Raw genomic sequence first — 13,760 nt, 5'->3', positions numbered from 1 at the left:
TATATATATATATATATGTACTATACTGGGTGTCAAAGTCATAGATATACAATTAGGTTTGTGATTCTTCTCCTGTTTCAGTTCTACTACAACTCCCAGCATCCCCTGTGACCCTCCAAAATGCAGCTGGAGAGCCGTGAGTTGATGTAGAACATGTTTAATAAAAGCCTTTGCTGTTACCAGAAGGGAGACTGACTGTGAATGGAAATATAGAGGTTTTTGATTTATTATAAAGCTTGTGTTGCTACTATGGAAAGTTTTAAGTTTGATTTGTATTTATGCCCGGTTCTTGCACAACTATACTGTGAAAACAAATGAAAGAAAAAGCCTTGATACATCACATACCTCATGCAGTCGATATTGTACGTTCGAGTTATGCGTTATTCTCATTTATAGCGTCGTACGATCTGCTTCTATTCCAATCTCCTCCCGGGCGCGTGTGATTGGAAAGCTTCGAAACGCACCCTTCCCCCGGCTATTTGCTGTGTTGCTTTTTAGTAGACCAAATGTTTCCGTTTTGTGTTTTAACATTATATATATATATATATATATATATATCTATATATATTTTTTTTCTTTTTAAGGTTTCTCGCTTTTTGACAATCTCTTATTTATTCGTGAGCATTTCTCCTTGGCAACAAACTACCACCAATATTACTTGAATTTGTGATGATACTATCTCTGATGATACTACTTTTACCCATGTGATGTCTTTATATTCACTAACTTGAGACTTGTGGGTTTTTTTTTGTTTTGCACAACTCGTTTTTCTTAAATATGGAAGTTTCGTTAATCCTCTGTGAGAGTTCAACCACAGCCCAGAGTAAATCCCAGTGAGTAAAGCTGGACATGGGCTGATAAAAGCTTCAAGACCAAATGCAGCCGATTATTGGCCATTTTTCAGGGAGATGTGGGGCGTGAATGCTGGGGGGGTTCATGATGGGATTTATGACCAATATCTAGCTGAAAACTGGCCAGAAATCTATTGAGCAGCTTCAAAATTTTGGGCAAGGATGTGCTCTTTTCTGATCAGTCCCCATTAAAGTAACAGTAACCCCAAAAAAATTTGTATTTTAAAGTAATTAATAGGGATGCACAGAATCCAGGATTCAGTTCAGGATTTGGCCGAATCCTTCTGGCCCGGCCTAACCAAATCCCCATGGCTACACAACAGCTTGTTTATATAAACTATAGTAGTACTTATCTGTTATCTACTGTGTATCCTGTGCTTGAATGGCTGCCCCCATGGCTACACAGCCGCTTGTTTATATAAACTATAGTAGTACTTATCTGTTATCTACTGTGTATCCTGTGCTTGAATGACTGCCCCATGGTTACACAGCAGCTTCTTTATATAAACTATAGTAGTACTTATTTGTTATCTACTGTGTATCCTGTGCTTGAATGGCTGCCCCCATGGCTACACAGCCGCTTGTTTATATAAACTATAGTAGTACTTATCTGTTATCTACTGTGTATCCTGTGCTTGAATGACTGCCCCATGGTTACACAGCAGCTTCTTTATATAAACTATAGTAGTACTTATTTGTTATCTACTGTGTATCCTGTGCTTGAATGGCTGCCCCCACGGTTACACATCAGCTTGTTTATATAAACTATAGTAGTACTTATCTGTTATCTACTGTGTATCCTGTGCCATTCAAGCACAGGATACACAGTAGATAACAGATAAGTACTACTATAGTTTATATAAACAAGCTGCTGTGTAGCCATGGGGGCAGCCATTCAAAGCTAAAAAAGAAAAGGCACAGGATACACAGCAGATAAACTCTGAAGAATCCCATTGTATACCTCAGAGCTTATCTGTTATCTACTGTGTATCCTGTGCTTGAATGGCTGCCCCCATGGCTACACAGCAGCTTGTTTATATAAACTATAGTAGTACTTATCTGTTATCTACTGTGTATCCTGTGCTTGAATGGCTGCCCCCATGGCTACACAGCAGCTTGTTTATATAAACTATAGTAGTACTTATCTGTTATCTACTGTGTATCCTGTGCTTGAATGGCTGCCCCCATGGGGACAGGACAACCCGACATTATATTGTCATTCCTTTAAGACACATTCCGTTTTTGGCGTTACTGTTCCTTCAACAAGCAACAGTTGGATCAATTGGGGGGGGGGTCGCAAAGCTCACATACATATTTTGTTAACAAAATTCATATCTTCCCAATTTAATCTTGATTCTGTTTATAGATATTGATCGGCTGTTCAAGCATTTTAGGTCTTACAGTATTATTTAGCCTAAGGATTATGTAAAACGAGCTCTAAATGCCACTTGTGGCCCTACATTCTGAACTACAGCTCACAGGGGCCCACCATTCCTTGGTTGGAATACAGTACGTGATTGGTCAACGTAGTGATATTTATATTTGTATAACATTCACATTTAAAGGAGGCTGGTTTGGAAGGTACAGTAATTGCCCTACTCTTGTTCTGCTTCATCAGTGCATCATCCAAACTGAAAACTGTCTGTAGTGCTGGCAGGTGACAGTTGGGCTCCGCTGTACGGCAAATAAGGCAAGCAGTGTGGCAGCTCCTCCTTGTAAAAAGCTGCATTTCTTGTTTTACCTTACCATCTATTGCACAAATAATAAAGTATATTCTTAACATATGTCTTGGGACCCCAAAATGGGTTACCATGGTGAATGACCCCCCCATCCTCCCGGAATACAGCAATGTGTCTTTCTACCATGTGACTAAATGGAGCTGCATTACCAGTTCTGAATTTCAGTGTTTGAAACCCGACTATATTTGGTTTGCTCAGCAGGGCTTTAAAACGCTGATAACCATAAATAACACATTTTAGAATCGGTGGCCCTTTGCATGTTGTCGGACTACAGCTCCCAGCATCCCCATTGCAACATCCATTTTGCGTGTTTATTTCCTAGTTGCCGCTTTGTGGTTGTTTTAGGAACCAATTAAAAGCACAGGATTAGAGCCTGCTGTTGGTCAAGACATCGTTGCACGGGGGGCTGCCTTTTTTAGTAGTAGTGGGTCCTGGGGGAAAACAGATTTCGTAGGAGCTCCTTATTCCAACCTGTAGTCTTTCAGCTGTTGTTGAACGGCAACTGCCAACACAAATTGGGAGTTGTAGTTCAATAAGTTGGGTAAGACTCATAATCCTATTGGCATCTTACTGTCCCACAATTTAAAGCGGACCCTTTAGTTGTTCCCCAACTCTGTCATCATTTTGTAAAAAAAAAAAAAAAATCTCATAAGTGGCCAGGTTTTTTTTTCTTCCCTTTTCAAAATTAAAAAGTAAAAAAAAAATGTACTTTTTTTTTTAATTGAAAGTTGTGTAACATGGTGTGTGCTGTTTGGTGCTCAGGTATGCTAGCAAGTACTGTAGTGCAGTGAGGGCAAATTTGCATTTTTTTTTTTCTTTCCTCCTTTTATTTCCGTTTGCCATTATTGCACACATTTTGCATTTAACTTGATGTCATTACTTTTCATGTAATAATAAAAAAAAAAATGTTTTGACATGGATTTTTGTGGTTGGTTTGCACTGGGCTCCATGAATGTCCCATTCAATTATTCAGCAAGCTGGAGACATTGCTAGAGACTATAAGCAGCAGCATCTTACTAGCTAGATACACAATAAACCTTTTTTTTTTTTTTTTTAAATCTAACAAGGATAGGATAACAATATTATTCCTAAAGCTCCCCATAGACGCGACGATTCTTCGTGCCGAACGACCGATTTTTAGGGAAGTCCGACCAATCCTTCAAAATTATCGTGCGGTTAGTGGGATTCGAACGATCGTACATCTTACGATTTTTCGGCCGACATCTGTCAGGAAATTGATCGGCCAGGTCAAAAAATCTTTGTCGGTCCCAGTGCAATGTATCTATGTCTGCAGGGCCAAGCAGGCAGCTCCCCTTTGTTTTCCTGGCAAATTGGTCTTTTTAGTAGATGGTCAATTTGTACGATCGTACCGCGAAAATCGTGATCTCACGATGAGGATCGGATCTTTTAAAAATCTCAACATCTTTAGTCAAGGATTTACTGTCATGGGAAATTTTTTTTTTTAATGCATCAGTTAATAGTGCTGCTCCAGCAGTATTCTGCACTGAAATCTGTTTTTCAAAAGAGCAAACTGATTTTTTTTTATATTTAATTTTGAAATCTGAACTGGTGCTAGTCATTGTCGGTTTCCCAGCTGCCCCCAGCCATGTGACTTGTGCTCTGATAAACTTCAGTCACTCTTTACTGCTGTACTGCAGCCCATCAGCAGAACAATGGGAAGGTAACCACATAGCAGCTCCCTAAGGGCTCTTACAGACTAGCATTTTTACCTGTGCACCCCTGTGTTCCGGTTTCATGCGTTCAGCCGCAGGGGAGCGCAGGAGTAGACGCACTGAATTCTTTTCAATGTGGCTGTACTCCCACAGACGCATGTAAGGCCTGAACGCAGGTAAAATGCAACAAGCTGCGTCCCAACCTGTCTGTGTGAGTACAGCCACATTGAAAAGAATTCAGTGCATCTACTCCTGCGCTAACTGAGGCTGAACGCATGAAACTGGAATGCAGGGAAGCACAGGTAAAAACGCTAGTCTGTAAGAGCCCTTACACGAGAGAACAACTGCCTGGTAGATCTAAGAACAGCACTCAATAGTAAAATCCAGGTCCCACTGAGATACATTCAGCTACATTGAGTAGGAGAAACAACAGCCTGCCAGAAAGCAGATCCATCCTAAAGTGCTGGCTCTTTCTGAAAGCACATGACCAGGCAAAATGACCTGAGATGCACCTACACACCAATATTACAAAAAAAAAAAAAAAAAAACTTGTTGGTTCAGGAATGAAATTTTATATTGTAGAGTGAATTATTTGCAGTGTAATTTAGAAATAAAAACTACACCATAAAAATCATGGCAGAATCCCTTTAATTGGGTTGTTCACCTTTAAATTAACTGTTGGTATGATGTAGAAAGTGATATTCTGAGATCATTTGCAATTGGTTTACTTATTTTATTTGTGGTTTGTAAATTCGAGTTATTTAGCTTTTTATTCAGCAGTTCATCAGTTTGCAATTTCAGCAATCTGGTTATAGGGTCCTAATTCCCCTAGCAACCACACACTGATTTGAATAAGAGACTGGAATATGAATAGCAGAGTTATAGAAAACAGAGTTATGAGAAGTAGCAATAATGATACATTTGCAGCTGTACAGAGCATTTGGTTTTTTTGATGGGGTCAGTGACCCCCATTTGAAATGTGGAGAGGGTCAGAAGAGGATGGCAAATCATTCAAAAACTATAAGAAATAATGAAGACCAATTGAAAAGTTCCTTAGAATCAGCCATTCTATAACATTCTAAAAGAAGAACCACCCCTTTAATGATATTTAATTACGAACAGAAAACTTACAGGGAATGCCCTTAATGGGTTTATGTAGGAAGCCTCAAGACTAAAGGTCTGTAGATTAAGCTTCACTTCCTGTCACATTGACTTCCTGTCACATGCAACAACTGAGCTAGCAATTACAGGTTGGGAAAATCAAACAGGTAAACTATAAATGGCACGGCCAGAACACGCATCAGTTAAGACTGTAATGATCCAGGCCTTCAAACATGTCTCTCAGATGTTCCCCCATTTTGGATCTTGTTAGGCATCTTTAGTGTGTCAGCGGCACTGCACATGCTCAGTGGGCTCTGGGCTGCGGGTAAATTTGGGGATTATGGGAAATCCTCTAGCAGAAAATGTAGTTTGTCTGTCACAGAAGCTGAGGCTACAGGGCAGATTATTAATCGTTTTGTAGAATTCTATGCTCCCAGGGAACAACAATCTAAATTGTATATTAATTCTATATATATATATATATATATATATATATATATATATATAATCCATCCAAAAGTCGGCACTCTCGAAAAATAGAAATAACTTGCCTGGGTGCAGTATCAAAATTCAAATGCGATGGACTATATATATATATATATATACTGTGTGTGTGTATAAAGCTCAAAATCCTTATAATAGTTTTTATTTCCATACACGCAGCTGCATTGGGAACACTGCACATTCTATTCCAAATCAAAACATGAAGAAAAATGTATCACGTGTGTGTTGTTCCTTTATAGAAAGTAAAGAAAAGGGAATATTAAGCTGTTCCAAAAAATATCAGTCCCTACATTCTTCTTTACAAACTCCTTCACTGTATAAACTGTAGGGATGCACTGAATCCAGGATTCGGTTCGGGATTCGGCCAGGATTCGGCCTTTTTCAGCAGGATTTGGATTCGGCCGAATCCTTCTGCCCGGCTGAACTGAATCCAAACCCTAATTTGCATATGCAAATTAGGGGCGGAGAGGGAAATCACGTGACTTTTTGTCACAAACAAGGAAGTAAAAAAAGTTTTCCCCTTCCCACCCCTAATTTGCATATGCAAATTAGGATTCGTATTTGTTTCGTTATTCGGCCGAATCCTTCGCGAAGGATTCAGGTGTTCGCCGAATCCAAAATATTGGATTCGGTGCATCCCTAATAAACTGAAACATGTTTCAAGATTTTACTTGTCCTTTATCCTTTGAATGGCTGAACTAATATTGAGTCGTATAATCAGTGTTTCTGTGCTGCACATCTGTGTTACATGGAGTTCACCAACTTCCAACAACCTGTTCCACAATTCTTCTGCATTTCTTGCTTTTGCCTCACAAAAACCATTTGTGATGTCACCCCACAATTTTTCTATTGGATTAAAGGAATTGTTCAGTGTGAAAATAAAAACTGGGTAAATAAATAGGCTGTGCAAAATAAAAAATGTGTCTAATATAGTTAGTTAGCTAAAAATGTAATGTATAAAGGCTGGAGTGACTGGATGTGTAACATAATAGCCAGAACACTACTTCCTGCTTTTCAGCTCTCTTGCTTTCCACTGATTGGTTACCAGGCAGTAACCAATCAGAGACTTGAGGGGGGCCACATGGGTCATAACTGTTGCTTTTGAATCTGAGCTGAATACTGAGGATCAATTACAAACTCACTGAACATTTATGTCCCATTTGGCCCCCCTTATAGTCACTGACTAACTCAGAGTTAGAGAGCTGAAAAGCAGGAAGTAGTGTTCTGGCTATTATGTTACACATCCAGTCACTCCAGCCTTTATACATTACATTTTTGGCTAACTAACTATATTAGAATTTTTTTTTATTTTGCACAGCCTATTTACCTAGTTTTTATTTTCACACTGAACTGTTCCTTTAAGGTCCTGGGATGTGTGGCAAACTAAGCGGAGCTCACCTTCATGTAGCGTAGCGTCTCTCTGCCTGTCGCTACTCTCGCGGGAATCTGGTGGGAACTTTGGTCCGGGACTTACTGCACTCTCAGAATAACCCGCAATTCAGTGCTGACAAAGGCAGCTACTGTATTAGTTAAATGGCTTTTATTAAACAACACTCAGTGATCACAGTGACACTGGCAGTAGGTGAGTGGTAGAACTAACGCGTTTCGTGCCTACAAAACCGGCACTTCCTCAGAGTTAAATGTCGATCACGTTATATCAACTTAAAATACACACTCTAATGTGCATCAATTAAGAACATGTGTGTGCCAAAAGCGCTGGAACTGGCATATATATGTGTGACAAACAATAAAAACCTGTCAATGCATTTATGATGGTGTATTTTAAATAACGATTTAATTAAATGATGTTTTTATTATCCTGAGAAAATTAATGAATTATATTTAATGGATGAGGATGATTAATTCATAGACTCATAGATTCGTATATTCGTAATTCAATCTTAATATTCACTATAAGTATTGAACACTTAGTCTACATTTTTTACACTCTCTAATAGATTGACAGGTTTTTATTGTATGTCACATATATATGCCAGTTCCAGTGCTTTTGGCACCCACATGTTCTTAATTGATGCACATTGGAGAGTGTATTTTAAGTCGATAGCACGTGATCCACATTTAACTCTGAGGAAGTGCCGGTTTTGTAGGCACGAAACGCGTTAGTTCTACCAAATTGTGGGTTATACTGAGAGTATTTAAAACAATGAACAGGCATCAGTTTCAGATGTACTTCCCATTCTGGCACTTCGTTAGAGGTCATGATGAAGTGCCAGAATGAGGCATGAAACGCGTCAGATGATCACACACATCATAGAATGGGAAGTACATCTGAAATTGATGCCTGTTCGTTGTTTTAAGGTTTGCTCCCTTCACCTTCCACCCTCCTCCCCTCCCTGCTGTAATCTGAACCCAGAGCTATTAGTGAGCGGGGAGAGACTCAGGCAGGAAGTGATGTCACACCAAGCTAATATGGCAGCTTCTATCCTAAACAAACACTATATTTTTCTAGAGCTGTTTACTCAGGTATGGTAAAGCATTGTACAGAATAAATATAGCGTTATAGCTTGCACTGTTGTAGCTAATCTATTGGCAATAAACTGCCCGGTAGCTTTCCTGCTCCTTTAAACAGTTTACAGTTGTACAGTGTTTGTGTTAAAGGACCAGTAACTAGGGATCCGGCTGAGTGAGTTTCATTCTCCAAGGGCAAAGCTGATTGGATGTGCTCCTGTTTAGGGCTCCTTTGCGCATGCGACAGGGGAGGGTGATACGACTGGCTGACTAGAACATCATTTTTTTTAATCTGTCCAACTCGCTCCTACAAATCAACCATTTTGGAAACAAACGTCCTATAATTATCACTGCATTGTCGATCATTGATTATGATTGGCAGCCCCTGTTTATCTCCCTGGTTAACAACTAAAAACCATTGTATTCTACTCATCTGTTGTTTGCTGGTCATTTACAGTTCTCTAAGGCACCCCTTAGTGTTCACTTAGCAACCACTTGTTCCCCCAGGGAAAGGAACCCACCATTGTCTGTGTCTGTGCTCGCTAGGACCAGTTCCTTGCCCCTCCTAGACTCACAGGGTCATGCAACCCCTCCCTTAACTTTTTCCATGGTCAAGTGATGGATCCTGAGAATCTGTATACCACCGAGTATGGAAAGCTGAAAGACTTTAGGTCCTATGATCCAGTAGGGGCTAAAGATACGCTTTGTAAAGATCAACTACCTCTTCAATAGTGAGCATCACATGGATCATGGTGAGCACCCCAATATAACAGAAAAACAAAAGGTAAAGCCCCACTACTAAAGGTTGAGCCCCAATAACACCCCCATTCCACCTAATAGTAGCAGACTAGGACCAACAAACCCTGCAACTGATCTGTACAACATCCCTATTGGGTCAGCTTTAAACCCATCTCAGTTCATCAGGTTATTAAGGAAAGGGCATTAACTCAAGGGATGAAAACATAATTTTGCCTCTTTATAGGTCCCTGGTGATGCCTCATCTGGAGTATGGGGGCAGTTTTGGACGACCTTCGTTAACCTGACACTGCTTAATGATCTTCTGTGTTGTTTCAGTGATGCTGGGCTGGTAGCGGCGTGATCTTTCCGTCGCTAATTACAAATAAAAACAGGACTTCAGTCTATGGAAGGATCACTCCGCCCACAGTCCAGCATCACTGAAACAGAGGTGGTTACTTTTGACGCGGTGACATTTTATGTTTTTTCGACACAGTTACGTTTTTTTTGATGCAATAATGTTTTTGAAGCATGTGATGTAACTGCAGGCCATTGGATTAGACAAGTCTTTGGCGCCAATTTCAAATGGATTTATACGCACCAGCCTTGTAAGTTCGTTTGTCCGCTATGTGGAAGCCTACCTGGTGAAATGCACGTTGGGGAAGGTCGGTGATAGGTGAGAACCCTGGTTGTATATAATTGTGCCTCCCTCCTTTTGTATTTAATGTTGTTTAATCATTGTGCTTACTGTATAAGCCGAGGTACCTAATTTTACCTCCAAAAACTGGGAAAGCTCATTGACTCGAGTATAAGCCTAGGGTGAGAAATGCAGCAGCTTCTGGTAAGTTTCAATCAAAAAATTGAGGGTTTCTGCTCCCATTGGAGGTGCCGGCGAATATTCTTGGAGACTATTCTTGGACACCGGTGACTATTCTTAGGCACCGGCGACTGTTTATGCGCTTGACCCGAATATAAGCCGAAGTAGAGTTTTTCAGCATATTTTGGTGGCTGAAAAACTCGGCTTATACTCGAGTATATACAGTACTTGTGCCATATTAAGTTAGGGTTGCCACCTGTCTGGATTTGACCCGTCCATGCCCCACTGGGCCCCTATACCATCCTTGGCCTCCCAGCAGCCTCCGAGTCTGTTTTATCTATAGTTAGTTGCCCACCAGAATTCCGGATACAGTATATAGTGCACTGGTGGTTGTGCAACTACTTTGTGCAATAACATTGAATGTATGGTGCATTTGGGACTATGGGGCCTCTATGACTGCTGTTAATAAATGGAGCAGGGATTTAACTGGCCCAATAAAAATTCTGGATGCCTCTGTCTTTTTTTTGTACTCCAGTTAAATGTGGCACTTCTGTAGTTGCGATGCCCAGCAAGTCAGTGTGTGTATGGCACTCGCACCTTTGCTCCTTGTTACTGAAAGGGAGAGTTCTGAGCCTTTACTCCTCACTGGTGATAGAAACGGATATTTTCTGCTTATGGCGAATAAATCCTCCTCACAGAACTGTAACATTCCGCTCAGTCTTTCCGTTGTGAGTCTAATTGAGATCTCCCCGGTACAGGTTTCCATCCTGATCAGACCAGTCAGTGGAGCCGTATGGGGAGCACATCGTCATTTCAATGTTTTTGTTGCAGTTGAAAGAGAAGCCGTTCAGCTGAGCAATTTAGCCGAGTGGAAAGTTTAAATTGCAAATTGGTTTAGGGCAGAGACACACATGGACATTTGGGGAGATTTAATCGGCTCTTCTTTGGGTGACTAATCTCCCTGCAATGCCTTCCCGTCGGCTAGAATCTAAATTGCCGGCGTGATGGCATTCGGAGCTCTTCGTTTTACAAAGTTGCCTGAAGTTTCCTTGTAAAGCAACTTCGGAAAATGAATCGCTCCGAGTGCCATTCCGCCGGCAATTTTCATTCTACCTGGCGGGAAGGCAATTCGGGGGATTAGTCGTCCCCCGAAGAAGAGGAGATTTGTTGCCGGGTGACTAATCTCCCCGAATTGCAGCGTGTGTCTCTGCCCTAAAGGGAAAATGTCCCTTATCTGTAAAGCTGGACAAACACAGACTGATGCTGGTGGCTAGTTAGGCCACTCCTGACTGAGTTGGCAGTTTATTGTCCCCTGTATGGAGCTCTATCTTTTTTGGGGCTTAGCCAGATGGCATACCCTAAATGAGCTGCAGTCGGACAATTTAACGCCGCAGGGAATTGCATGTGTTGCTACTAGTCATCTCTGTGGGCCAGTGCCCACCTGGAAGCAAACCAGCAGCATATGGAAAAGAAATTGTATTTGTTCCCCTTTTGGAGGCATATTGTGAAATCTTTACACATTACCCTGTGCAAATGAGGTCAAGGAAGGGTTAAAAAGATAATAAAAACGCAATTTCCCTGTTTGTGCGACAAAAAGTCACATCGTTTTAAGAATTCAGTTTGGCCGGAAACTTGAGACAAATCTGAATCTTGCTGAAAAGGCTGAATCCCGAACGGAATCCTGGATTTTGTGCATCTCCTACTTTGTGCTTAAAGGGCATGTAAAGGCAAAAAAATTAAATCCCATTTTTACTTTCTTTAATGAAAAAGAAACCTATCTCCAACATACTTTAATTAAAAAATGTGCACCGTTTTTATAAGAAACCTCACTGTATGCAGTGAAATTCTCCCTTCATTTACTGCTGTGGATAGGAATTGTCAGACAGTCCCTAACTGCTCTGCAGGGAAACAATCATACTTATGAACAGCAGGGGGAGCCCCCGCCTTACTTCCCAGCCATGCAGAACTCAAGCAGCTTTGTTTGTTTCCCTGTAGAGCATTGAAGTCAATAAGCATCAAAATTATTTTGACGTGTTTCAATTTCAACGCCAGTGATAATTGTTCTACATGCGCCTATTTTTGCCAAATGCATTAAAGGACCAGTAAAACATCAATTTTTTTAAAAAAAAGAATTTGTTTGTATAGATCAAAAAAAAACCACCAACACAAATTAAACTTTAAAATCGCAAAGTCTTTATTGAGAAATAAATTACCGAAACTCCACTTGTGCTCCTCTTCAGAAAAGGCGACACTGCGAGGTTCCATCGTGCAGCGCTTGATTTCTCCTCCCTGGCTATCTCCTATAAGGAAGGCAGGGACAAGAAATCGCACGCCGCACGATGGATCGCCTGATCGCTTTCTGAAGAGGAGCGGAGATTCGGTAAGTTATTTCTTAATAAAGACTTTGCGATTTTGCAACAATGTTTATGCACTCGACTATTCTGACGTGCGCCCAAATTTTTTCGACCCATGCGAATTTTCTCAGTGGTGAAACGTGTAAATTTGCCGCAAATTCGCGCCTGTTGAATTTATTCGCCCATCTGTAATAATAATTGATCTTTTTGGCTCCAAAGGTAGGAGTGCTGCCCTTTTAAAGCAAACACACAAGTTCATTCAAATGTTTTCCCACTACTACTGGGTGAACACACACCTTGTGTAACTTCTGGCTTCTCATGAGGATGATGGACAAGTCCGACTGCTGAGTCATGACAAAGTGAACTGTTTGCTTAGTTAAATATAGGGGTGTGCTAAGATAAATATTGGGGTGTACTTAGTTAAATATTGGGGTGTACTTAGTTAAATATTGGGGTGTGCTAAGATAAATATAGGGGTGTCCTTAGTTAAATATAGGGGGTGTGCTTAGATAAATATAGGGGTGTGCTAAGATAAATATAGGGGTGTCCTTAGATAAATATAGGGGTGTGCATAGATAAATATAGGGGTGTGCATAGATAAATATAGGGTTGTGCTAAGATAAATATAGGGGTGTGCTTAGTTAAATATGGGGTGTGCTAAGATAAATATAGGGATGTGCTTAGATAAATATAGGGGTGTGCTAAGATAAATATAGGGGTGTGCTTAGTTAAATATTGGGGTGTCCTTAGTTAAATATAGGGGTGTGCTAAGATAAATATAGGGGTGTCCTTAGATAAATATAGGGGTGTGCTAAGATAAATATAGGGGTGTCCTTAGTTAAAAATAGGGGTGTGCTTAGTTAAATAAAGGGGTGTGCTTAGTTAAATAAAGGGGTGTGCTTAGTTAAATAAAGGGGTGTGCTTGGATAAATATAGGGGTGTGCTTAGTTAAATAAATGGGTGTGCTTGGATAAATATAGGGGTGTGCTGGGATAAATATAGGGGTGTGCTTGGATAAATATAGGGGTGTCCTTAGTTAAATATAGGGGTGTGCTTAGATAAATATAGGGGCGTGCTAAGATAAATATAGGGGTGTCCTTAGATAAATATAGGGCTGTGCTTAGTTAAATATAGGGGTGTGCTTAGATAAATATAGGAGTGTATTAAGATAAATATAGGGGTGTGCTAAGATAATTATAGGGGTGTGCTTAGTTAAATATGGGGTGTGCTAAGATAAATATAGGGGCGTCCTTAGATAAATATAGGGCTGTGCTTAGTTAAATATAGGGGTGTGCTTAGATAAATATAGGAGTGTATTAAGATAAATATAGGGGTGTGCTAAGATAATTATAGGGGTGTGCTTAGTTAAATATGGGGTGTGCTAAGATAAATATAGGGGTGTCCTTAGATAAATATAGGGGTGTGCTAAGATAAATATAGGGGTGTGCTTAGTTAAATATTGGGGTGTGCTTAGTTAAATAAAGGGGTGTGCTTGGATAAATATAGGGGTGTGCTTA

The sequence above is a fragment of the Xenopus laevis genome, chromosome 4S, assembly GCF_017654675.1.
Source record: "Xenopus laevis strain J_2021 chromosome 4S, Xenopus_laevis_v10.1, whole genome shotgun sequence".
Classification (NCBI taxonomy): domain Eukaryota; kingdom Metazoa; phylum Chordata; class Amphibia; order Anura; family Pipidae; genus Xenopus; species Xenopus laevis.
Note: the sequence above shows the minus strand (reverse complement) of the source record.